At 37.3% G+C, this 27,354-nt stretch overlaps 1 long non-coding RNA gene across 1 annotated transcript; it reads left to right on the forward strand.

Moving 5' to 3' along the window:
- Positions 1–1,692: 1,692 nt before the first annotated feature.
- LOC147658082 (uncharacterized) lies at positions 1,693–26,670 on the forward strand. The gene is made up of 3 exons (XR_015291000.1): positions 1,693–2,291; positions 25,120–25,815; positions 26,580–26,670. It is a non-coding gene; the product is annotated as an uncharacterized LOC147658082 (long non-coding RNA).
- Positions 26,671–27,354: the final 684 nt, after the last annotated feature.

Below are 27,354 nucleotides of genomic sequence, written 5' to 3' on the forward strand. Positions count from 1 at the left end.
TACGATCCTTCCTCTCCCCCCTTCTTTTCTTTTCCTCATTTCTCGCCACTCTCTTCCCTCCTTTCTTTCCGCTCGAGGAAAAATTCGTCGATACGGATGGACGACGCGTGCCGATTAAAAAAAATCCGTCGCTTCCTCGCGACGACGACCTTACCTAACCCTCCTCTCCCCCCCCCCACCGCCTTGTTTTTTGTCCTTCACCTCGTTCCCGTCGCTCTTTAATCCACACCATCCATTCTCACCGTCTCGTTACTTCCTCTTCCCATCTTTGTCCTTCCCCTATCCCTCAAAGCATTCGGCTTTGATCTCTCTCTTTCTCTCTCTGTCTGTCTCTCTCTCTCTCTCTCTCTCCGTTCCATGCTCGAGCATACACCCTTCGACTGGTTAGGAAAGGATGTACGTCTCTGTTCAACCAGCGCCCTCTTTCGTCCACTTGGCTCACTCTCTTTTTCGGCATCTTCGTCCGACACTCGGCGGTCGCGCCGCCACGGATCGGTCCTGCGCGATGGGGATGCTGCGAGATAATCGTTTCCCCCGCACCAAGGGAAGCAGCAGGCAGCAGCACCGGCAGCAGCACCAGCACCACCAGCACCAGCAGTAAGAGCCAGGCCACCGCCATAGCCGCTCCCCGGCCAACCAAGGAGGAGAAACCGGCGTTACCATTCTCTTTTTCCTTTTTTCCTTTCTCTTTTTCTCTCTTTTGATCCGCGCCACCGGCGAATACGCTGTATCCTCTCCTCGGCGACGTTTCCACCGATCCGCACGCAACCAATTCTCCTTCTCCTTCTTCCCTCTCTCTCTCTTCTCTTTCTCTTTCTCTTCTTCGAACTGTTCTCGCTTTCCTTCTACTCCTCCTCCTCCTCTTCCTTCCTCTTCCTCTTGTTCCTGCTTCGTTCTCGGTGTCGCGAAAGGTGTCGCATCGTGATCCGTCGTCGTAGCGGAGATCATGTGACGCTTCACGTTTCTCGCGCGTGTGCCCCGGATCGTTGGTGGTGTTGGGTCGAGAACATCGTGATGCTCGTCGTCGCGGCAGCAACGTCGTCGTTCCGCTTCGTGGACTCGAGGCGTCCAACAATCTCCCCGTTTCCGCGATGAGTGCACGCGCCGCTTCGTCGATTCGTCCACGTTCTTTGGCGAGGAAAAGGAGGAAGAACGACGCTACTGTTGTCGCACGCCACTGACGAGAGACGCTTCGAGCCGACGCGAGGAGGAGGAGAACGTGGCCCTCCTCCTCTCCTCCCCTCCCTCCCCCCTCCCGATGCTGCTCATCATTCATCCACACTGCCTTCCAACGCGTGTACCATTCCGCATCGTGACTCGTCTCCACCACGAGGACTCGAGCTTTCTCTTCCTTTGCTAATAAAGTAATCCCCGTTTTTCTTCCTCTCGAATCTCGTCGAAGAGAGGAGGATGACGGTGTTCGTGTTCCTCTCCACCTTTTTTCATCACCATGATTCTTACGGAAGTTCTTACGAAAGGGAGATAGACGGGAAGGAAGGAGAAAAGGTGTCGAGGAGGCGCGCACGTGTTGCTCGCTGAATGTAAAAGCGGCCATTTACGCGTCGTGTTGTTTCGCGACTCCCGATTGGACGGCGGAAAAGTTACGCGAGATTGTGCAACGTGTGAATCGATAACACTCGTAACGAGACGTCCACGCTGGATCCACGGTGTATTTTTTTTTGTGGCCCGCCGATTCCGACCTTAACCTTTCGAACGTGGTTCGGATCTACTCGACGAGAGAAAGAGAAAGAGAGAGAGAGAGAGAGAGAGAACGAACTTTCACATCACGGATATCATCATCTTCTATTTTTCATCGATTCTCATCGCGATTCTCAAGTGTCTTCTAAACTAAAGTTTAAGCCAAAGTTAAAAAAGGGATATTCGAAGGGACAGGTACAGCTTTCTACACTTTGTACGAACGAGCTTCACGCGAAAACGGTGAACGAATCAGCGTTACGAGAAAACAAAACTTTCATCTTTCGTTGTATAACAATTACATCTTACAGCGATAATCTCTGAAGAATCGTTCATTCGACAACTTTTTCTCCACAGTTGAGAGAATTTTTGTTTTTCGCGGAGAAAAAAAAAAAAGTGTCGAATCGGAAACTCAACTTGTTGCGAAGAGAAGATAGGGTGAAGGAGGTGTGTTCCGCGAGTGTGAATGTGCTTCATCGCTGGTGTCGCTGTGGGTTCCAACCGACGTGTACACGTACTATTTCGCGCCTAGTGTGTCGCTCGATGATCGATCGATCGTTTCGCTCTGCGACCGCGACGTGCTTCAACGAGGATCGGTACGTATGATATCGTTTCGCACACGTGCGTTTCGTTAAACTATTTCATAGTTATTTTTGTAAAATAACCCGAGAGGGATCAATTTTAATTCCAACAATTCACCTCGATTGTGATTAACCATTGAAGGGATTCTATTCGAAAGAATAAAGAGATCTTTAATTCGTAGAATTCGTTTCGATTCGATAAATTGTCACAAGTAAAATCAACGATTAAAATTAGGAATATAGTTCGAAAGTTTAGTGCATCTATTTTCACGTGCGCGCTTATGATCCTGAGTGGGCACACGATGGAATGGTTGGTGGATACTTAGTAGCTCATTATTACAGGCAACCGACCACCATCGAACCGGTTTAATTTAACGAGTACGTGTCGTATTAATTGTCCTTCTATTAAACGGTATTAACTCTTTCGAGATAGAGGTGATCACGTTTCTTTCTTTTCATTGTATCGCGTTTACTTTCGAGATTAATATTTATCGACGATCGATTGTACAGATAGCCTAAAACGATTCGAGATCGCTTTTTCGAGGGAATATAAGAAGATGGAGAAAACTTTGATACTCATTGTGTAATGAATTAAAAGTATTGTTATATTTTTAATTCATAATATTTTGTTAATATATCGTATTCGTTTTGACGCGAGGTTAATATTTATCGACGATCGATTGTACAGGTAGCGTAAAATCGATTCGAGATCGAGATTCTTTTCGAAAGAAATTTTTTGAAATTCTATGTGTAACCGATAATGAATTAAAATTATATATTAAAGTATATTAATATTGCGTTTGCTTTCGTTTCGAGGCGAGATTAATATTTATCGACGATGTGTAATCGATTCGAGATTAATTTTCTTTTCGAAAGAAATTTTTTCGAGGGAATATAAAAAAATGGTGGAAACTTTGATATTCGATGTATAACGAATTGAAAGTATTAAACTACTTGCCTGTGCATTAATATTTTTCTAATAATGGACAAATAAATTGTATATAATTTAACACATTTCCTTTTTCTTTTTTTTTTCGAAATTTGATTTCTCGTATAAATATTAAATCAATTGTATGGAGTATGCAATGTTTTCGCATCGTTGCATCAACTGTTTGGTAATTAATTCTCCTTCCATGGATACGATATACAGAGACAAACACGTTACAACGTTAGAGACAATGGGATATTTATTCAAGCACGCTGTTCTTGTTGAGAGAAACTGCGTGGAATTTTGTCAAACGAATATTATATAAACGTAATAGATAGGAATAAACGTGAACTCGTTATTAACACCGTACGGATACTGCTGCGAATATATCGTCATATCTCAGAGCTGTTTTATAAATACTCTATTGCCCTTGCTATATTGTATAATTTCGAACGTAGAAAGATAAAATATAATAATAACCTTGAAAAGAACTGCCATTTGCCTGTAATTAACCTTCATTTCTCCTTTCTCGTTTCCAATTATTAAATATATTTATTGTTTGCAAAAATACGATTTATACAAAATATGTACGCACAGAATTTTGAAACTCGAAATCAATTTATATTAATGGCAGGATTAAATAAATTTGCAAATTTTTTTTAACTTAAAACTTGTACAAAAATATTCGACTCGTATCAATGTCAAAATTAAATAAATTTTTTCAATTGAAACTTATATAAAAATTCGATTCGTATTAATGGCAAGATATTATCGAGAATCGTAGAAATTTTCGTTTAAAACTGAAAATCGATTCGTATTAATGACGAAAATTAAATAAATTTGCAAATTTTTCTTCACTTAAAACTTGCATAAAAATTCATAGCAATGGCGAGACGTTATGCAAAATCGGTTAGAATTTTTCGCATGAAACTCGATGCAAAATCGATTCGATATTAATGGCAAGATGTTACGGAGAATCGAAGAATATTTCGCTCAAAACTCGTATAAAAATTCGACCCGCGTCAATGGCAATATATATTACGCGCAGAATCGCAGAAATTTCCCCTTTTTAAAACTCGAATTCATCGCCTCGGTATCAAGATGTTGCACACAGGATATTGCAGAATTTTTCCCAATTTAAAACTCGCACGAGTGGCAAGATGTTACGTTACCATAGATTTTACAAAATTTTTCCCTTCCTTCAAAATTCACCGCAAATTCAATGCGAGGATATTACGCAGAAATTTCTCCCGTAAAAATCCAGTGAAAATTCGGTATCAATGGCCGAGATGTTACTCTCGCCATTCGTATCACGAAATCCCGCGAAGGAATCCGGATCGGGCCGGAACGAATGTGGCCGTAAAGTGAAATCAAGTGGCTTATTAATCTCGCATAGAAGCTCGAATCGAGGACGGTGCTCGAAGGAAATTCGATAGGCAAGTTTCCGCGCGGGAACTCTTTAAGCAGCGAGAGAGAGAGAGAGAGAGAGAGAGAGAGAGAGAGAGAGAGAGAGAGAGGGAGGGAGGGAGGGAACCGCACTTCATCCGTGAAGAATCGCAAGATTATAGTTTCTGGATCGCTTATCGAGCGGCCGATCGATGGCCGATCAATGGATACAGACGATAAAAATTCAGGCAAATTTATAAGGAACGAGATATCTGGCCGAAAGAGATATCTCCCGGATTGAACGAAGCCAGGTCAGTCGTAAAAACGGCGATTAAGTTTTAAGCCTGACGTATGACGGGGAAATGGGAGAGATCGATGATTGATTTTTTAATAAGAGGATGATAAATAATAACTTTCGGATTGTTGTTAATACCAAAATCCCTTCCCAAAATCCCTTCTCTAACGTATTCATTCGAAGAAAAATTGTACGACGGAATAGAATAACGCCGGCAGGAGAATATAAGTTACGTACGTGTCCTGAAGGATTCAATTATGAAGTTTTAACAGATACGGGTTTAAACTGTGTTTCCAACTTTGAAAGCGTATCAATTTTTCTATTAAACTTGGTTCCATATCAGTTTTCCAACGCCGGGGAGGATGATTTTGAAAAAAATCGTGTTTCACCCGACGAATATACATAATTGGATAAAATGAATAAAATTATTCATTCATACGCGAAGGTGGAATGAATAAAAGGAGATGGATAATGATGTTCCGTAACGGGAGATCGAGCTGTTTTAAAGTTATAATTCAATGCATATGTAAGAGATATGGAGGGGATATGGAGAAATTTGAAACACGCGTTTTACACTGTTCGAAAGTTGACGTCCTACTACTGCACGCTTTTGAAGCATATACTCGATCGAAGGAGTATACTACGTAGGCGTTTGTAACTTTCAAAGCCGAATCAAGCTAAATAATACGTAACGCGATAGCTTCCAATCTTTTTCCTCGTGTACCCGTTTGATTCGTGCGTTATTACCCTCGATTTATTCTATAGAAGTCTCGCGTTTGATATTTTTATATGGAAGAAAAAGAAAAAAAAGAATTTTCAACAACTTTTTCGCACCACTTTTTCCGTGAAACGCACATTTTGCGACGGAAAGGAAGGAAAGAAAGAAACAAGGCGAATATTTTTATTTTTATCTCCAACTTTTAATTCTCCACCCTCTCTTTTCTCCTCATTTTTTTCTTTTCACGGCTATTTCTGTTTCTCGCTGTGTTGTGAAAATTTATGCATTATACGAGGATAAATCGAGCAGTCGCATCGATTTTCGACGAAATAATAAATCAGCTTTTTTTCCAGGTTGTCGCAGATGGCGCTCTCGAAACTCGATCGAGATTTACGAGACGAGGCCGACTTCTCGCGTAACTTCGTTGATTTTCGTGATCGCGTCACGCGTTCGTTTTGCCAAAAACGACGTTATCCCCGTGATTTCTCGCCGTTTCGAATTTCAAACCGGATATAGAAATTATCGTATCGACAAGGGAATAGTAGATACTCGATTAAAAACACAAAGAAATACAAAAAGATTAATAAAATTAAATTAGGTTAAATTTAGTTTAGGTTAAGTTAGTGCGTCGGCAGTAATAGTATTGTAATGGATCGTTACATATATGAAAAAGCTGGTGCTTGTGATCATTGATGTATTTTCTTCACGAGAAGTGCGGTTACAAATGCAGTACGCGTGTCTATAAGAGAACTGGATCTCTTGTCACAGATCGTATGTATGTATGATCGTATGATCAGATCACGATGCATAATACTATTGTCGTATGCGCAAGTCAGACTACGACGTACGTGTTCACAATGAGCGATAATTAGACTCTCTTTCAAGTCAGAATATGATGTGATGTTAGAACAAAACTATTTATTTGTCTTATCCGATGGTCAGACTACAATCTGTTTACCATTGAAACTCTATTTCAAGTGAAGTTCGTGCTCTCAGAAAATCCCTTCCTAGTTCAATTGGAAGGATCTCAGTTTCTCTTCGAATGAGGTACGATAATAACATCAGTGTCTGATTCGCAATACTTCTAAATTAAAGGAAAATTTCTCGAATTAGAATGATATTGGTTGCCGTTGAGTCAGCCGTGTTTCGAATATATCACTCTTGGGATCCGGTTTCGCTTCAACCAGACTGAAGTGTGTCAAAAATATACGATCATAAATATCGACTAAACTCTCAAAAATTATACTTCTTCTCAGATAATATATCGTTCTTTGTTTAAGCTTAATAGAGATTTGCGAGTGATAATAAGAGAAAAGGATTTCTATATTTGTTCGAACGAGCTCTTCAAAATAAATAAACGATCTCGAACAGTTAGGTTAGGTTATATAAAAAATTCGCGTATCGTTGCATCGTTGTTGTTTTCCATTCAGGTTTCGATAATCACGAAGGGATAGGAATAGGTTTGGCGTTTCGACGATATTTCCCTTGGAATCGCCGTTGTCTCTGCGGGTAAAGCAACATGCATTATGGGTCCCCGGTCGACGCCTCCTATCGGAGGCATTATCTCATTTTATTCGAAGCAACGGCGTATATACGCGTAGTGTTGCGCGTATCCCCTTGTCGATACCGTTTATCGGCCGCTTTTGTGACGTTGCAACCAGTTTATCGCGAAATGCTTACGCAAAATATTGGTCAGCGAATTTGAATATGAACTTTGGACGAGATTCAAGACAATGCGTTATCGTGGAACAAGCTCGTGAATTAATATCATCGAATAATGATCGTGGATCGACTTATCTTTTCCGATATTTAAGTATTCTCTTTCTATAAAGCGAGAAAAATTATTCTTGATATAATAAATTGATTATTATATTGAAGTTTATATTTGGAAAATAGTTAGAAGAAATGAACGGAGACGAGTGTAGATTTTTTTTTTTTTTCTTGTAATATCGTGTAGTCCACTTTCTATCCGTGTATAAGTAAAATTATTCGTGGAGTTTATTTTTGAAAAACGTTAGAAGAAACGTAGATTTTTTTCCAACATTTAAATATCTCGCAATCTTCTTTCTTTCTTGAGAAGAAGATAAGGAAAATTATACACAGTGTAAATATATATTCGCGAAGCTTATCTTTGGAGAACGTTAGCCGAAAGGAAGACAGAATTGATAGTTAAGCTTATCCCTTTTTTGAGTTGAAAATCCCTTTTGTAACGTTGTAAATGTCTCATGGTCCTCTTTCAATCTGTATAAAGCAAGGAAAATTACTCTGTTATTATATATACCGTGAAGTTTATCTTTAGAAAGAAGATATTTTTTTGTAATATTTAAATAGTCTCGTAGTCTTGTTTATTTAAGCATGATATTCGAGGAGCTTACTTTGCATTCTACTTATCAACAACAAATAAATCTTAATCGATACTTTTGTACATCTTTAGCCTTAGAATCGATCCTCCAATGTTGTAATACGTTTTCTTCAGTACATCGAAATATTTGAAACGAGTAATTTCGAGTAATCCCTGCAAGCTCATCGTACACTTTTTCTCTTTGTCTCTATTTAAACGACGAAATTGTATATTAAAAAAAAAAAAAAAAGAATCGAAAGAGTGAAAACGTGATTTAAAAACTTCTACCAGCTTCCCGCCGTATCCACATTTTCACAGCCGCCATCTTTAATATAAGATCCCGCCAACGCGAGCTATAATTATTCAGTTTGAAAAATTTCTGGATTTCACTTCGAGTAAAATTACGATTAAAGAATTATTTTGAATTTTTCTTCGTTCCTTTCGATCACGAACTTTCGTGATTTTTCATTTTATTCGAAAGATAAAGACTCGTACGTACGATAAATACGAGTTTATATACTATATAAAGTGAAAGAAAAACGAAGCTAATAAATAAGAAGCGAGGAAGAAGTTGAGATGAAGTCGTATATAGCCACGAACTAATTATACGAGACACAGTGTACTTTTTAACAAAAGAGAAGGTTAAAAAAAAACCGCGAATAGATAAAGATATTATAGAAATGATTAGAGCTGGCTCGGATGGTATGGACATCTATAACGAATGGCGGAGGATAGATGGCCAAAAAAGATATTCAATTGGACCGAGCAACGGTGGAACAACGAAGAAGAAAGAGACTCGTGGAGAAAAACGAGGCAAACGAAAATACGATGAATAAGGGATTCAGAAATGAAAAATGTAAAATCGAGGAAACCGTTCGGATCGATTCTTATTGCTGTGTCGATGCCTTTATTTCGTCCATCGTAATCTAAAAATATTCGATCGATCTTGTTTTTTCTTTCTTTTTTTTTTTTTTTTTTTTTTTAGTTCTCGTGATCTTCCCTGATTGAATTACGTATACGCGTGTTGATTAAAATTAAGTGATAGTTTGCGATTAATTAATTCAACGGGTACACGAGAAAGAAACTCTGGGAAAAGTGGCGTGTAGATTTTTTATTTTTGCACAACTGTTTATCCGTAAGGACACGGTTGGAAAAGAGCGACGACGAGGTACGGTGGAAAATTACAAATAACGAAAAAAAAAAAAAAAAGGAAAAAAAACGTTTCAACGCGGACGTAGCCAAGGGATCGGCTTGAATTTAATGGAGCGTAGTGGCACTTGCTCTACCGTTCGCTGTTTCGGTGCAATTCGTAACACGAGGACACTGCTGCTGCGTTTTTTCCACCATAAGGATCCTATCTACGCGTTGTGATGTAAAAAAAAAAATAAATAAATAAATAAATGAATAAATAAAAAATTTTAGACGAAACGTGAAATTCTGAAATGCGTTTAACACGAACAGGAAATTATTTTCTACGCTACGTATGGACGATGTTAAAAAAAAGAAAAAAAAAATTGATCCGCTTTTTTTTTGTCTCTTCCCTATACACCCTTCTCTTTTTCTCTTTCTGTTCACCGTTACAGGTGAAAGATGAAGTCGCCACCGCTTTCGAGCTCGATTCCATGGATGTTTACACGGCTACGTTTCGCTTTTCACGTCCGCAGGGAAATGCAGACGCGCGTCTACGAAATGGCGCATAACGGTATGGAAAGTAAGTTGAAAAACCTCCGTCGGAGATTCGAGGCAAAAGGATCCTTCGAATTTACGCGCGAATACGAGACACGAATAACGCATTTATCAAAAATCTATTTCCCCTTCGATCTAATTTCACTGCTTTACTATTTTATATCGCGTAAAAATGGAATTTCCTTCGTAGAATATACACTATTCTACATATACCGCTGAAAAGAAGTCTCGCAAGATTGCACGAGAGACACGAGTTCTTCAAACGCTTTGTTGACTACGCTATATAATAATAGAAGAGCTATAATTTGAATATTCAAAATAGTAAAAATTATTTTCATTTATGAAATTATATTATTAGGATAATGATTCAAGATTGAAAACTATCTTTAGTATGGTTAACTTATTCGTATATTCGTTACAACATATCGTTAGAATATTCTGGATTCTATGTTACGTTAATGCTGATTTAGGTACAGATCGTTGTTTTGGGTTAGTATATGTGACAAATACCACAGTAGAAACAAAAATGCGTGTGAAAAACGGTTACTTTCACGTTAACCAATCAGACTCGCGTTCCTTCCGCGAGACTTCTTTCCACCAATGAACAGTACTTTGTCTATCGGATGGAAACTGGTCGAAAGGTGGGAGTGAATACGCGTGGATAATAAAACTCGCTGACGGAAGGAAACGCCGATTGGTAGGTAGCCTCGAAAGTGGTGTAAAGAGAGCACTCTTGAAAGAAACGGACAGTTAACTTGGCTCGGTTAACCAAAAAGGCGAGGGGCTTATAAAATAGCGGTAAATTATTTTACCCGTAATCTTAAGAATAGATGTAATATTGGATATCATATTCGTATATACGGAGAAAAAGTGTTTAGTTTAAAAGTCAAAGGTTATTACAATTACTTCGAGATCATCGGTTTATTCGAGAATGATGTCTTTTTTTATTAAATTAAAAGTGAAAAGATAACGTATTTTTATTCTATTATCGAATCAAATGATAACTCTAGTAATATTCTAACTTGTACGATTCATTTTTGATTGAAATATTTCATGCGAGTGATAACCTTGAATAATTTGAAATTAGTGTATAATTTATTTTTGATTCGTGAAGTGATTTAATAGGCAACATTTTTTTTTTTTTATTAATATCATTTCAACGATACGCCTCGAACCGTTTAATGTTCGATGTAATTAAAATAGAGTATACAAGCAGCCGATAAATTTAACCTTTGTGCGTGGCACACGTAGTGGCCAAGAAAAATTCTATTTTACGATCGATAACAAGTAACTCGAGCGGTTATTTTAATCGTGGCCGTGGACGATTATTAAATATTCAAAGGATGTATAAAAATTAAATGGCAAAATTTTTAATTTCTCGCGAGTCGGCCTTCGAGCTATTTAAAGTTCAATCGATCCAAGTATATCTGCTTCGATTCTATAAAGTCTCGTACACGATCGACACATTCGCCATTTTTCGACTAAAAGTCATCGAGGCAACGAAACGATAACTTACCGACACGATTGTCAACGCATTCTCTCCCTCTTTCTCTCTCTTTTGCATCACATTCTGTGGAAATTAAAAACGACGATTCACATCGTGGAAGAGAGATATTTCCTCTTCAGATGGCGAGATCTTTTTTTAAATTTCCGACCAACAGTCGTTCAACGATCATGTTGTATATTCTTAATAATATTTCGATCGATTTTATTTTTCAATGAAATATCAATTATTAAACTCAATCAAATATTTCGAATTAATAATGGAAATAATGGAAATCTTTTTTTATCTTATTCGATCAATTCTTCGAAATTTTAACGCGATATTAACCATCCACGATCTTTTATAAAGCGTTTTCATAATAACACGCATACACTCGAAATTCATCGATCGAAAGCGTATTCGATTTAAGCCGTGAAACGTATCCTCCGCTGAACACGTCGCAATTATACCCTCCATCTCCCGTTGTTAATACGTTCCCAAACACGATCGATGGGGAATTTTCATTGAAACTCGAATTGAAATAACGGCCGCGTCGAGCCCACTCTTGATCGTTGTTTGACGCGTTTCCTAAATTATCGCTCGTTACGTGGATAATCGGCAAGAGTGAGAGCGATTTACGTTTGCTCGTCCTTTTCCACCCGAATGGTAAACTTCGACCGCTTTTAACTGACATCGTTCGAGGAAAGGAAGGGAAGGCTAAAAAAAGATCGAACAAAGGAATCTATCTACAGTTCGAATGACTATATATACTTGAAAAATTTGAAAAATAAAATATTTTAGCCGATTAAAAATTTTTTTATTTTTATATAAGATGTGTTGATACGTTCATGGAAAAAAAAATGGTTATTCGTTTGATGAAGAATAGAATAGAGAAACGTACAAATTCAACTATATACATTTCCTATCGCAATATTTTGAAATTTTTAACATTTTATACGATTTAAATCCAAATTATAACAAAATATGATAGAATTAAAAAGAATATTTTTGGAATTGTTTCTAACTTAACAATGCATTTCCAAAAATGTTCCACGAATATATCAACACCTCGTACAATTATAAATACGTAAAAGAGTCGAAACGAGTCGAGTCGAACTGTAAAAGAGAAATTTTTCACTTTTTCATGAGAGAAAAAAAAATTCGTTTTATCAGCATTCTGCGCGTGCATCGCTGCACTCGAAAAACAGCAGATTCCTAAAGATAATCCTCTTTAAGCCATTTAACTTTTTTTCCCTTTGGACATTTTTGCGTTCTCTAATTTCCTCTTATCGGAAGAAAAATATTATTTGTCCTATTTGCCTGGCCAAAAGTCTCTCTCCTCTTCTTTATCGACTTTAACTCGCCTCTATAAGCACATTTGGATCCGCGACGAGACTGCGCGATCAATCCTCGAGGCGATGCGCTCGCATTAGCGAGACAAATTTTCGTCGTAGCTAGTGTACAATAGCTAACCGCCGGATGAGTTTATAAAGGCGATCATTAGACATTCCGAAGGAATGAAATTTCACCCTGTAGGAAGCGAGTGGATAAAGCTATCGATAGACTGGAGATCCCTGTCGGTAATTAGAATAAGTAGGAGTTTGGATCGATTTAAAAAAAAAAAAAAAAGAAAATCAATTGGTTTCTTTTTTCTATCTCTGGCAAATTTGTTTAAACTTTTTTTTAGCTTATCCTTTCTTTATTTTCTCTTTTTCCTCCTTATCGTTTTATTATGTTTTTCATCGAATAAAGGATGGGCAATTTTTTATCTTTTGATGGTACACGCGCGTAAGTAATGTTTTAAAAGTATAAGTTGGATATAAAAAAATATGGTGTTTCATATAAAGATTGGAACGCGAGCAAGAACTCGAACAATCGAGTTTATTATTACACAGTATGCCGTATAACTTTTATCTGGAAATATTTTTTGTGATATTGTTGACCAAGACTTGTGATAAGACAGCCTGGATTTTATTTTCAACAACTCGAGTATTTTCAATAGTCCAACAATAATTTACGAGCGGGCACTATTTTCTAACACTTTTCAGATCCTTGATTTAAACGAAGATATAGCAGCAGTGGTCATTTCACGAGTCACACTTGCGACGAAAGCGAGCGCAAAGATTTTGACCTCCACGCGACTCATAATAGTCCGAATAGTAGCAGCTAACTGGACAAAATTTTTTTTTCCGATATGGACCTAAACAGCGATGAAATGAGAATTCAACGAAACAATAAAGTTAGGAATATTATTGCTTATTCCTCCAAAATATAATAAATAAACAACGATAGAAATGCATACATTATAATAAAAAGATTAAAATTAATTCATAAGTATCAGTGAAATTAAAAAATCTGCTAGAGCATTCGATTGTGCTCGTATATGTCATTAATATAATTTTGCAAAATTTTGCAAATCAAAAAAAGTTTCTACTTTTCATACATTGTTGCGTGGAACGTATAAAAAAATCATCGACAAATCATTATTCATATTGCGTGAATTTCTAATACGAAGTAATTATTTAACTTTAAGTTTAATTTACAAAAAAAAAAAAAAGAAAACAAAAAACTTATCGATAATTTATAACGATTTTGAATTTATGTTTCGAGATATTATATCCGTTATAAAAATTGAAATTTAAATGCTTGTTAATAAATTACTTTTTATACGTTTGAAAATAAATGTTGTTAATATAATATGACTATTAGTTCCTCTAACCTCTTCAAATAATGATTGAAGGAAAAACCAAGTTCAGCAACAGTCTTCTAGATCAGATTAATTAGAATAAAGTAAAAATACAAATCGAATAGATACAACTCGCGTTAGAATCAGTACAATCGTGAATCAGCAGCAAATAGTTAAAGTAAATCATCATTCGTTCACTCAAAGCTCATAATATAAACGATTGTTACAGTCATACGACAGTAGATGGTAGTAGCATCGGTTCAGGCACCGCATTTGTGCAATATATTCAGTCGTTCAGTTTAGACTTTAACGGATACTCGTAGAAATAATCGTGCGTATATATATAGATATATACATATATAAGATTCTTTAGGATATTGAATCGTTGAAAGGAAGTGCATTCTTAAAAAGTTTTACTTTTTATCATTTTAAAATAAAGAAGAGATAATAGCCTTTATCCATATTAAACAATTTCTCAGGAGAGAGAATTTTATAAATGGAATTAATAAATGGAAAAATATGTTTTTTAATAGAAGATATCCTTCTTTCATTTTATAACTTCATTCTTGATATCCTTTATTTAAGAATTACGAAAAAATAAACTTTTAAATCGAAACCTTTGAATTAGGATCGAAGCTCAATTAAAAGTTTTTAATCCTTACTCTTGAAAATCGATATTACGAGGAAGAGAGTTGAAAAGAAACAGTTGAGCGACAATGGGAAATAATAGAGGCTGAAGAATCGAGGAAGAATCAACGTTTTCCAATTTTCAAAAGTTTTCGTTCAGGATAGAGCGAAGCTTCTTCGTTTCATCGTTTCACGATTCTCTTTAAGCACGTTGCATTTTCCTTTCGATTATTCCTCTGGAAAGAAAACGAGATCTCCCTCCTGTCTCTCCCGTCTCAATCACCTAAGTGATCTATCGGGATCGATAATTACTTAGGCAGGGATCGAAAGGGAAGAGAAAGGAAGGATAGCGAAGGAAGAGGAAGGTGGAGACGAGCGAACAAAAAGGATCTTCGAATTAGCACTCGATCCTTCGGATAATTTATCACGAAAGAAGCGAAACTTTGAAAGGGACGGTTGAATACGTGTCGTGGACGCCGATGGATCGTTATAGTTAAAAAAAAAAAAAAAAAAAAAAAAAAATAAGGAAAAGAGAAAAGAGAGGAAGGGAAGAAAAAAGAAAACGGACTACTATTTCTCATCCGACTAAGTGGTGTGCTTCCGCGATGCTCGTCGGAATGTTGGCTTGTGAATTTTTCGAGATTAAAAGTGAATCGTGCAACATGAGCAACAAGTAAGATTGATAAATAACTGAGTTTTTAAAAAAGGGAAGCTGTTTATGATATATAATATCATTGCGCGTATAAAATGTGCAATAGGTTTAACTTAAAATTGAAACGATCAATGTACACCATCGTTCGTGAATGTTAGAAGAGCCTTCTGATTTCCAATGGATAATTAAATTCATCGAAGAAATTAAGTTAATCGGTTAGAATTAAAAAAAAAAAAATTGGTAAATATTTGCGAAAAAATATCTTGATGATTTTTTAAAATAAAAAGTTGTTAAGAAAAACAATTTTTTAATTTAGGTTAGGTTAGATTGAGTTTATTTTTTTTTTTAATCTATCATCGATCTAATCTAAATTGCTTTTGTATAATAACTTTTTAATAACGAACATTGGGCTGCCTTGGCAACGTGTTGAAAAAATCATCGAGATCGGAGGAGGATATCTATTTAGTAAGTAAATACCTAAAAAATGTATGAAAAATAATAATTTATCGTGTAAATATCGTTAATAACTGACATAATTGATATGATATCATTATTGTTATTTCGACTAGATCATTAAACGATAAATCCGTATTGTCCTTTGGATAATGGTGTAGTTCAAATTAATGTCATGTTTGGAATATTCTGCCAAGTTTCCATTGTGCGCCACACTCTAACTGCTTTGAGCGAGCTACACGATGGATTATACCTCGATCGAGTAACGCCGCAAGTACTTTCAACCAGATACCATTTTGTATATCATCCAAGTAGTCATTTATCCGAATTATTTAATCGACAAAAATAAATTTTTTTTCTTCCACGAACAATTCAATATTTTCTCCTTCTTAATATCAAATTTGTAATACAGCCCACATTGTAGACGGTTTCCAATTTGTTTCATTACATTTATAGATAATCAAACGAAATTAGGATGGAATAATCACGTGACTTGCGTATCCCTTCGGTGTATTTGCACGAGCGTTATTAAATAACAGAGAATTATAGACCTGTCTCTGCAGAAATATTTACGGATTATAAATCGAGTTGAATGCGGCATGTACGATCATATTAGCATTAACACGAAATGAAATTGATATTGTTGTTCATGCATATTGCGCGGGATGACACGTATATAACTTGCCAAATTTTTCTTCTCTCTATATATGGACCGTCCATCAAACTGAAATCGTATCGTAGCTTGTCATAAATATTCAATGAAACAGTATCAAAGTACAGACTGTTTATGAATTAATAAACGATAATAAAATAACGTCTATCTCTTTCTTTTTTATCTTTTTTTAATAATTTTCACCCGATCGTAATATTTCCATCGTTCTATTCTATTCTCTTTCTGTTTAAAAGAGAGCTTGAAAATCCCTGAAACAGCAAAGGAAGAGAATGCTGTGCAATTTCTTTCCAGTTTTTACACAAATTAAACCTCGATGCATTAATGTATAAGAACAGAATCCAGAGAATTCCAACATATAGATATAATATATAAACTTTTTCATTTCTCATAAATAATTATAATTAACAATAGTTTAATTTATAAATGTAATTTTATATTCGAAAATATTTTCCAGTCTTGGATGATTATTTTAACGTAACTTCACGAAAATAATTTTTACGAGTTTGAATATTCATATTATAGCTCTTCTACTTTTTTACGTAGCGTGGTGGTGTCAAATTAGTCAACAAACCGTTTGAAGAACTTCTCTTGCCTGCGAGACTTTTTTTCAACAGTGAATAACATTGTTCATTGGTGGAAAGAAGTCTCGCGATAGAGACGCGAATCTGATTGGTTAACGTGGAAAGGAAACGCCTATTTTCACACGCATTTTTGTTTCTATCATGGTATTTGTCACATACACCAATTCAGAACTACGATCTGTATTTAAACTTCGATACATTGACGTATAAGCATAGAATCCAGAGAATTCTAACGTATCGATATATAAACTTTATTTCTCATCATATAGGCTAATTACGATTCGTAAAACGATAAATAGTTTTAATTTATATTCGAAAATATTTTAGCTTCCAATCTTGATTATTCTAACGTAACTTCATGAAAATGAAAATAATTTTGAATATTCATATTATAGCTCTTCCACTACTGTGCAGCGTGTGGTGTCACGATTGTCAACAAAGCGTCTGAAGTGGGAATAGGCGGTCCTAGCGAAGAAGGACCTCTCTTGCCCCTGTGCCGTCCCTCGAGGCTTTTTTCCACCAGTGAACAGTAGCTGCAAGAGTTTTTCGAGGTTGGCAAGCCTCGCGACGCCTGCTTTCTCTCCGTTAATCGATCTCGCTTCGCGCGCGTATCCACCTTCACACGCAATCCAATTTCCGAGTCTCTCTCTCTCTCTCTCTCTCTCTCTCTCTCTCTCTCTCTCTCTCTCTCTTCTCTCTCTCGTTTCCTATTCCGATTAAATTTCCTCGAATTCTTCGAGAAAACGCAAGTTCCATTCGAGTCGAATGGAGAGACAAAGCCGCGCGTTTCCTGATTTAAACTTTTCCAAGCGCGGATGGACGATGCGTGTCTTTCGAGACGCTTATTACCTTTCCTCGAAACTCGACGCTCTCGACTGGACGAGGATTTCTCCATTTCCTCTCAACCCGCCATCCGATCGATCCTTTGAATTTGAAACACGTGAAACGGATTTTCATATGGGGCAATTGTAGCGATGATCGAGTGTGTGTGTCTCGATTGATAAGTTAAGAGAAAAACTTACGTTTGCTCGTTTTAAACGGGAAAAATTGTTTCACGCCCGATAGAACGTTGCAAGTTGGTCGCGAGCGACCGAATATGCCGGGCTATAAAAAAAGGAAAAAAAAGAAAAAAAAAAAAAGGAATAAATCGTAAACAATGGATTAAGCGGTGATAGGTGGAGCGAGATGTCATATTGTTGGAGGCACTTGGTATGTAGCACGGTCTGTGTTCCGTGGATATACGGAAAGCCCAGCGGGGCTATACGCTCGTACGTGGAAGAGAGTCGCTATGGCAACCGGAGACGTGGACGTGTACGCACAAGCGCTTCTGCCGACGCCTCGAGAGACGTCCTCGCGTAACACCCGCTCCGAATGCCAGACAATATTGGCCCAATTATTCACCGGACCCCCACCGGAAATGATCCTATCGTCTTGACGCGTCGTCGCGTCACGACGCCCACAAATTGTCGCGAATTTTGGGTTTTCCAAAAACTTCTCTGGGTAAAGTTTCCACGATTGTACAGGTTTTACAAATTTATATTTCTTTTTTTTTTTTTTTTTTTTTTTTTTTGCTCGCCGAGATACCTTGACACGAATCGATATTCGGGGTGATATTCGATGGAGAGCGGAGTCGAATCGCTTAACGAGATATACCCACGGAATACTTAACCAAGTACAGGCTGTTAAAGCGAACGTGGTAACTCTCCGTGGAACGTGTAGTTTAGACAAGTTTCGGAGAAATCTTGACGCATCACTGGTGTTGCTAAATGCCTTGAACAACATTACTGGACAGAGAGTTACGTAGCTTCAATGTTCAAGAGGTTCCCATTGTGTAAATAGGAATTTTCGTGGAGCAAGACAATTCCCATTCCTGTATTAACCCGTCGGCCAACCGTGAAATATTTCGAAACTTTTCGTTTTCGTTACGTTAAATATCTTCTTTCACTTTCAACCGGTGAAATTATTATAAAGAAAAAAAAATAAATAAATAAATAGAATGAGATCGCAATTAAATTCGTTTAACCGATCTATCAAGCTCCTGGCTAAAAGTTCTGCTCGACGAGAAAGAAAGAGGAAAGCTTCTCCTGTATACCTTTGGAACGTTTTCAATTCGTAGATCGATCCGTCGCTCGCCTCAAAACGAACCGCAATTTCCTTCTAATATCCACGTTTAATTAGGGTTGATCGAATTGGCTATGTACTCGAGGGGACTTTATTACCTTTAATTCATTCCAAGTTCTCGATAGGCGAAACTCTCGGAACACGTATATACGTGTATATATTTCACAGGGCTCGTAACTTTGACGCTAGCGGAGGACGAGAAGCGGCGCGTAATGGATGACTCGTGTATGTACACTGGTAAACGACGAAACGATGATCTCGAATTATAATTTTCCCCGTTTCAATGGACGGAATATTGCGACGCGTGAATGTGGTGCGAAGACGCGTGTGTATACGCGGCACACGGATGATCCACGGGGAATCACGGCGGTGGTGTTGAAATCCAACCTCGAAATGGCTTCATATTTGATGGAAGCGCGGAGTAACAAAGCGAGCGTATACTGCTGTACCACGGGGGAGAACGGTGATTATATTTGTGACAATGAAGAGTGATCCTCGCCGGATCGAACGGCCGGGAATCTGTTTCGAAACGCGTCCAACCGAAATTGCGGCTCCCGATCAATGAGGATAGGTTCGTTAAGTCCTTTGTCGTCGTTCCATCAGAATTTGAACGGAACGCTTCTGTTCAGCTAAGGAGATAGTTGCCTGGAAGACGAATGCTTGCAACGGAAATTGGATATTAACGATATTAGCAAATAATTTTAATTTTTTTTTTTCTTTTTTCGAAAATAAACTTATCCGTCGCGTAAACTTATCTCGAAACTCAATTGAAGTCTATTAAAATTAGGAAAATTTTGAACCGCTATAACTTCGAAGATAGTGACTTTCGATCGATGAATGAGAGATCGTTAGAAGCGCGAAACCTTGCTCTTTAAATCGCATTTTTATTTATCCCGATACGACTTCCGGTTTCCGAAATATCATCGTGTAAAGAAAAACATAATTTTCTTACTATCCTTACTCGAACTTGCTCGCATCTCGTCTTACATATCTCAAACTCGAAACAAGTGACAACTCGATCGAACTCTATTAAAATTAGGAAAATTTTGAACCGCTATAACTTCGAAGATAGTGACTTTCGATCGACGAATGAGAGATCGTTAGAAGCGCGAAACCTTGCTCTTTAAATCGCATTTTTATTTATCCCGATACGACTTCCGGTTTCCGAAATATCATCGTGTAAAGAAAAACATAATTTTCTTACTATCCTTACTCGAACTTGCTCGCATCTCGTCTTACATATCTCAAACTCGAAACAAGTGACAACTCGATCGAACTCTATTAAAATTAGGAAAATTTTGAACCGCTATAACTTCGAAGATAGTGACTTTCGATCGACGAATGAGAGATCGTTAGAAGCGCAAAATCTTATTCTTTAAAAAGCATTTTTATTTATCCCGATACAACTTTCAGTTCTCGAAATATCCTCGTGTAAAAGAAAAGGTAATTTTTACTTACTATCTAAATCCTTACGCGGACATCTCGCTCGTATCTCGTCTTACTGACTTATCCCAAACTCGAAACAAGTGAAATGCGCGAATCTTGGAAGTACCGAAATTACCGAATAGTCCGTTTATAATCTCTAAATTGAAATATCAAGATACAAAAAATGGCTCGAATAATATAATTTTCTCTATTTTCTGATTAAGTTTTGATATTTGTATGTATTTTTTGGCGACAAATCTTTTTTTTTAAATTTTACATTCGATCAAAGAATATAAAAACGAATCTGTTGATCGATAGAGCAAAATTATAATATTCCTTTTTTTTTTTATCGATTTTATCTTTTTAATGACGCACGTTATTGATCCGCAGAGGTCAATCAAAGGTTATTCTATTTTGAAACCGCTAGCAACGATCTTCGTAAGTTCGATTCCAGCCCGAAACTTTTGCATTCGTATAAACGACGCCTCATTAAATCGTTTCACGTCGCATTGGTATACCACCAGTCGTCCATTAGCTCGAATATCCTGGCTACGCTTCACGACTCCGGCTGAATACGCTGCAACGTATCAATGTTTATACCTATATCGAAGCCAGTCGTAAAAGAGAGGCAAAGCAAAACCTCGTTCAATCGTGGATTGGGATATTTTCAGTGGTCGCATTAACCTCGCTTTCCGACCTCCGCGTCCAAATTTTTCCCGCCATTACGTATCAACCGTTGGATACGCCATTTCAGCCAGTTTATCTTCTGCCAATGCTCAACGAGCAAAATAATGCTTATAAATAAGTTCACGATCCTTCTTCCAGTCCAAGTTTTAAAACGATTTAAATTACGTCTATAAAACCATAGATGATTTAGAGTGGAAAAATATATAATTTTCTACTGGAAATTCACGATACTGGAAACTGTTCCGTTACTTTTTAATAGTTCAATTATTTTCGCCTATTTATTCGTCGAAAATATTAAAAATTATGGGACGATGAATAATTTAAATAACTCGCGATGAAACTCGTATTTTACGTCATATTTTTATTTTTAACGAGTATGATGTAAATATTAGAGAAGTTCGTAAATAAATGAAAAATTTATTGTCAAACAATCGTGTGAATGTAACGTAGAGATATTGATGTTTTCTAGTGAATTCTCAATTAAACATTGGCAACATACCGCAGAAATCCCTATATATCGTCGCGATGAAAACGGCTTAAAATAATTATTTGACCACGAAGAAAAATAAGAAAATTATATTAGTGAATTAATTTGCAAATTATTTCACATTTTTGATAATATTCTTAAGAAATATTACTTCCTCAAATAGCAAGTGTTTAAATCCGAATTTACATCGATATAATCGTTAAATCCAGCATTAAAATTCGATCTTGAAATCTCTTTCCGTTTCTCGAAGTAATTCGATATATCCAACGCGAATACGAGATTTCAAGAAAGATCGATGTGCAGAATTGTAAGCCGGTATCCTCAAATTAAGGACATGCGTAACGCTCTAATTATACGCAGCATACGTATATACGTATATTCAATGCAGTAAATTAATATTAGAGCGTGTGCAAAGTACAAAGAATTGTTTAAAAAAGTAGTTCATTAGTATTCACACATTTTAATCTTCTTTTATACTTTTTCTTTTTTCTATATTTGAAACAAAAAATATTCTCGAATTTGTATTTCGAATAATTCATTCAACATTTTCTTTTTGCGCGCGGTCCGAAAGAAGGCTTAAAAATTCCTGAAAGGCGAGCATACAGTTATCTATTTGTAAGCGGTGCAAAACTTGCAAACAAAACTCTCGAAGCTTTTACGTGCCGTGTTCTTACGGCCGAAACTATTAGAAGCTTTTAAGTGTTAGCCTTTTGAAAAATGATTCCAACTTTTTATTCAATGTTTCATCCGGTGTACAGCGTTGTCTGAACATCCACCACCAAGTGTAATAGACGTTTTTTTGTCGCATCGTCCAACACGTGATGTTAAAGATGATAGATTACGAACAATCGTTTAACCAGTTGGAAAGTAATTTTTCAAGCTTGATATATTAGCAGTAAATAACACGCGTTTTTTTTTCGAGAAGAAGAATTCTATTATATTTATTTCGACAAATTGAATCATACGATTCAAGCGATTATAGTTTCATCCAATTAGAATTGTGCACACATTCGTGAATATATATATAACGTTGCGTTTAATTTATCGAAATTGAACGGCTAGCCACCGAGTTCGTCTCAATCGATAATGGCGAGAGTCTGTATTCATCGTTAAGTGTGAAACAGAAATGCGATTCCTTGTCGTATTATCCCGTAACCGACGGATCGATCATACGGCTCGTAGATATTCTTCACGAGATCGAAACGATACGCGAAAAAATCTTAATTCTCTTTTTCACGTCCATTTTTGTCATCGAACGAACGATTATTTATTTATTTATTTATTTATGTCAAAAATTAAATTAAGAATCGAAATAATTATCAGCTTGTTGAATTTTCAACTTCAACCTTTTTTTTCTTCCTCGCGATCCAATTTCTTCGATCTGTTCCGCGAGCAGATCTAGAATATTCGGGGAAGAAATAACTGGAACAAAGCGGCCACGATTGGCGAGGACGGTGTCCAGGACGAGATATTCGCCGTCCTTTGTCCACGGGAAATAATTCGATATATCGGGCTTTTGCCCGTATCACGATCGTCGAGTGTCATCGCTACTGTCAAAGTGTCCTTTTTATAGGCAACGGGAGAATAATAGGTGGAAATAATACGTCAAGCCAACTGAACGCGACAGCTGAATGTCCTGCTCCACTAGTGCGCTTGTCCATTCTCTCTTCCCCTCTTGTCACGTTTCGTATCCTCGCGTCGAGATGGCTCCGCGAAAAATTTTTACTTTTACACTAAGTAGAATGTATACGCTAAGAGGCGTAAAAGGCCAGTCTTCTAACGCTTCGAAAATAACCCGAGTACAAACTTGGCGTTTGAAAAGTTCGCTCGTAGAATAACAGTGTAAAATCTATCGAACGTTCTTCTACGTTTGAAAACTTTTTTCTTACTATACTCGAGCGTATCTGGTGAAATACTAGTCGCGAAATTTTATCGGGAAACTTGAGAACTTCTTTACGCGTGATACCGAAGTAATTTAATGGAAATCTGTCCGTGGGGAATAAGTTTCAAGACGGAGTTAATTGATCGGGTTATTAATGCGTCGGATGTAACTCTAGAATTCATCGTGAGAGCATCCCTGTTCAGGCAAGAGTAACCGAGACCCTTGTTTTGTTAATATCAAATCGCACGACTCATTCACCCGGTCATTTATCGTTGCCTCAAACCTTTCTGGCGCACGAGTCTTCCTTCTATCCAATTCAGGTCACGGATAATTGATATTAGCCATTTCCTCGATGCTTCTTCTAATCCCTGACTCATTATTCGCTCATCGCATCGAGTATCCAATTCTCAAACGGTGGACCCTATTAACTCGACTTCGCAACATACACCTGCGCGTAAATTTCCTCTTACGAATTATGAACAAGATACATTGCCCGCTTCTAAACGTGTCTCGTGTGATATTTACCTTGGAAATAAATGGAATAGGATGCTTTCTAAATGACGTGTCTAATTTGTGTGCGAGGGATTTGTGTCGTGTAAATCAAGCGTGTGCGTTTTCAAAGGAAATATTGTATAAGGATGTGTAATTAGGAAATATATTTCATTTTTTTGACTAAAGTAGTTCTCTTTGTTTGTTGGTAAAAGTAATAAGAAGTAAATATGATATTAGAAAAAAACGATATATATATTTTTTTCTAATATTGTATTTTAATTATTTTAAGTAATTTTATAATTTTCATTTGCATAACATTTATTTATCTGCAGTTATCTACCGCGAATCTACTTCCGAATTGTTGGAAATAGTAACGAATGAGGCCTGTAGATGGCTACCAAACAGACGCCATGATGTTCTTCAGTTTGAAACGGTAGTTTCAACGTGTGTTTTGTCGCAACGTGTATTATTGTACAAGATTCACTTTTCGCGAGTGATATGTTTTTGTTCGATTTAACCAGATATTCAGCTTACATGCTTACATACTCGTGTAAGTTTTTGCATAATATATTGCTTCCCTCGTTTATAATCCATTTAATTATTCCACTTGTTTTTCTTATTTTGAGATAAAAGATGAAAAACGATAGAATGGATTATTTTCATTTGTAACGTTATTTTTTATTTGTTGCTGTAATACTTTTTCAAATCTTAAACTCGTATAAGAAAATCACAGAAATGTTTCAATTATTCGTAACGATTGATAATAATTGAATTATTTTTTTAGATCTTCTCTAATCTAACTTAACTTAATTATAATACGCGAATACAAATACTTGTTTATAATAAATTATATCAAACAGAACAGATAATATATTCGCAGCGGTTTACACAGTGATTTATATATTTATTTAGCTAATGTAAAAAAATGTTTCCTAAATCTACAAAAATCTTATAACCTCTGCTACTCTGCGTAAGCATTTTTCGTGGCCAACAAATACCATAAATTCACAGGTTAAAATAGAAATTGCTAAAAATTAGCAAAGAAATAGAATATATCTCATATATATATATCACTATACACAGAATATAAAAAATTATAATTCCCTCTCAATTTTTTTTCCGATGGTCCAAAAACCATCGATCGATAAATTCTCAAAGTCGAATAAAATTTCACCCCAATTCTAAATCCATCTCTCGACAAACAACACTCTCCAAACTAACTGTCGTCTTCTATTTGCAGGTACCACCGCGCTATACACTACTTCGGTGGAAGTTAAATCGTGATCGCTTTGGCGAGAGGGCGAAGGACAAAGAGGAGCATTGAGTGCTTCGCCGTAGAGCTCGTCGAAGAAGGAGTGCAGGCAAGCACGTGACATGAGTACCGTGACCCGAGACACTTGTTGCACGGCTGCTGTCCCTTAAAGAGTCTCGTATACACGGTGTGTTCCTTCAGTGCGACGAGATTAGTCAACGTTCGAAATAAAACGCGAGAGAAAGAAGAGAAAAGGAAGAGATAGGTGTATGCGCGCGTCGTGAATTCTGTTCAATCTCACGTTTCCTCGATACGTACTCGTGGCATGTCGGTGATATATCCTTTTAGCCGGGTTCGTGAGAAACCGCGTTTCGTGCTCGAGGATCCTCCGTTGAGCAAATCGCGAGTGGTAATCGTGTGATGCCGTTAAGACGAATTTCTTTTGTTTCTCGATTGCTGAGTGCACGCGTATTTCGTGGCTCTGTCTAAGATCGGTGGATCTCGGTCTCGAGTTTGATCGCGCGAAAGGGAGAGGGTCGATCGTAAGAAGAAGGAAGAAAGAACATGAACGTGATCGTGCGCTCAGGCCGGTGACACCGGTCGAGGTTGTGTGTGCGTGTGTCTATCTTCGCTGATAACTCCCAATTGGTGGACACTCACTGAGACGACGGATATTTTTGTTCGGTGAGATTTCGTATTTTGGATTTATTTTGTTATTGATTTTTTAAATTGATTTTGGGAAATTTGAGAGTACTTCTTTGGCAATTGGAATTTTTATCTACCGTAATATATAATTTGATGTGCATATAAAATGAAATAAAATTTTAACGATAGTTTAATTCATAATCTAGTACGGAATACAATTAATTTAACTAAATTAAATTACAATTTGAATATCGAAATACAAATTACAAAGATTAATACGGCGAACAGTTGATTTTCGCATTAAAATATTTAATCGACTCTTGTGTCTCTTGTTCAATATCAAGGATAAATTGGATAATAATTTACTCGCGATAAAAAAAGTAACTGGGCACAAAATGATGAAAAACACATGGGATCGTGTAAATATTGCGCGAATAAAAGTATGAAATAACACTAGATCCGTTATTTATTTCGATTTGGTTTGTTTACTTTCCGAGCTCGACTGTCCACATTGTCCGAAATATCGGCCGGCACATATAAATCCATTATTTTTTTTTATACCCGAAATCAATTTTCTTCAATTTCTTTCGCCAATGTGTTCATCTTCGTATCGTTCATCTTTGAAAAACAATATCAACAGTTTCGAAATTTCCAAATTAATTCCAAGACGCTGCCACATCTATTCGGACAAGTTTCAAAGATTTGCATTAGACAAATCGAAGATGACCACGTATAATATCTCGTTCCCTCCAATCGCGCATCCTTTCCAATCGAAGAATATCAATAAAATTTCAAAATCGTAGGTGGATGTCGTCGTAGGGGCTGTATTCGGCGAAGGCAGGAAGCACCGAAGAACCGGAAGGCTGGATCACCTCCGTGGAATGTCTTCGGGCGCCAAGCGGCTGGTGCAGTCGCTTCGGGGCCGCAGCGGTGGCGGGAGGGGCGGCAGCGGCGGCCGGGGGGAGGGAGGGGGCGGGGAGGGGGGCGGGGGCGGAGGAGGTGGCGCGAGCACAAGCGCGACCAGATTGTGCCACTACGACAGCGGTCACGAGCTTGACGAGATCTCGGTGGTCGGCGCCGCCATCAGGGGCAGCGAGGGCCTTCCCACCCCCACCACACCCTGCCATTGCGGCGGCCTCAAGTACGGGAGTGGGCAGACGCTGTACAGCATAGCCGGCCTGGTGCCCCCTGCGCCCGCTGCACCTGCGCATGGAGCACAGTCAGGTGAGTGCTTTCCCCCTCTCTCCACGAAAATTTTCAACAACTTTATTTCTAAAATAAAATTATCAATTATTCCTTATGTGATGATTGTGAATAATACATATATATATATGAATAATTATTTAGACTCCTAGCCTTTTCACTAGTATTTTTGTTCTACGCTTCAAGGAGCGTAGTGGGTGAAAGAGCCCGTGTTATGCATGTGTCGAGAGACGCTGCGCGTTAGCTCTTGCGCACGACACGCTCGAACGAGCAATCGAAAGAAATAAAGATTTCGTACGAAACAAAATGTATTTCACGATGATGCTGAAGTATGTATTTTTTGAAATTTTCGATATTTCTGCCGATTATTCACAA

Source organism: Apis florea, unplaced genomic scaffold (genome assembly GCF_048593485.1).
Source record: "Apis florea isolate Af1SG1 unplaced genomic scaffold, ASM4859348v1 contig_2350_pilon, whole genome shotgun sequence".
NCBI classification, from domain to species: Eukaryota; Metazoa; Arthropoda; class Insecta; order Hymenoptera; family Apidae; genus Apis; species Apis florea.